This window comes from Orycteropus afer, unplaced genomic scaffold (assembly GCF_000298275.1).
Source record: "Orycteropus afer afer isolate SDZICR_OR568_19922 unplaced genomic scaffold, OryAfe1.0 scaffold00525, whole genome shotgun sequence".
Lineage (NCBI taxonomy): Eukaryota > Metazoa > Chordata > Mammalia > Tubulidentata > Orycteropodidae > Orycteropus > Orycteropus afer.
Window position 1 is genome coordinate 462,767 of NW_006922112.1, and position 606 is coordinate 463,372.

The following is a 606-nucleotide window of genomic DNA, read 5'->3' on the forward strand; positions in this document are numbered from 1 at the left end:
GGCTTTCCTACTTCCGTAGTGATACTGCCTGGGAAACCCAAGGAGGGGTCGCTATGAGTCAGGGCCGACTCGATGGCAAATAACAACAACAACAAGCCATCATCCTCCATTTTGTTATGTATTGTAAATCCTAAATCCTATGACTATTTAGGGTGGGATGCATCTTGAGTCATGCCTTGCTGCAGGGTGTGACTCAAGTCACCACTCTTAGCTTCCTGAGGCTGTTCTGGGAAAGTTTACTCTCTCTTGCTCTAGCTCTGCATTTGGTTCATTATCATCACACCCTTGGACTTGAGAGCTGCTGCTGTCATCCGACCTGCCGATTTGGGTTCACCAACCCCTGCAACGATGTGAGTTGGGAGAATCCTCCAGCCCTATCCATAGACTTGGGAATTGCTAGCCTCCCAGCCTCCACCACCACCTTGTGAGCTGTTTCCTTGGGAGTTTGTGAGTTCTGTGAGAAGTTACAGCGAACTATGGAACCCTAAGATGGGAGGGAGATTATTGAGGGGAGGAGGAGGAGTTGATGCCAGTGATGAAGTAATGGCACAGCAGTTTGGAAAAGTTGACATTTGAGACATCTTTAACCTCTGCCTCATAGGGCCC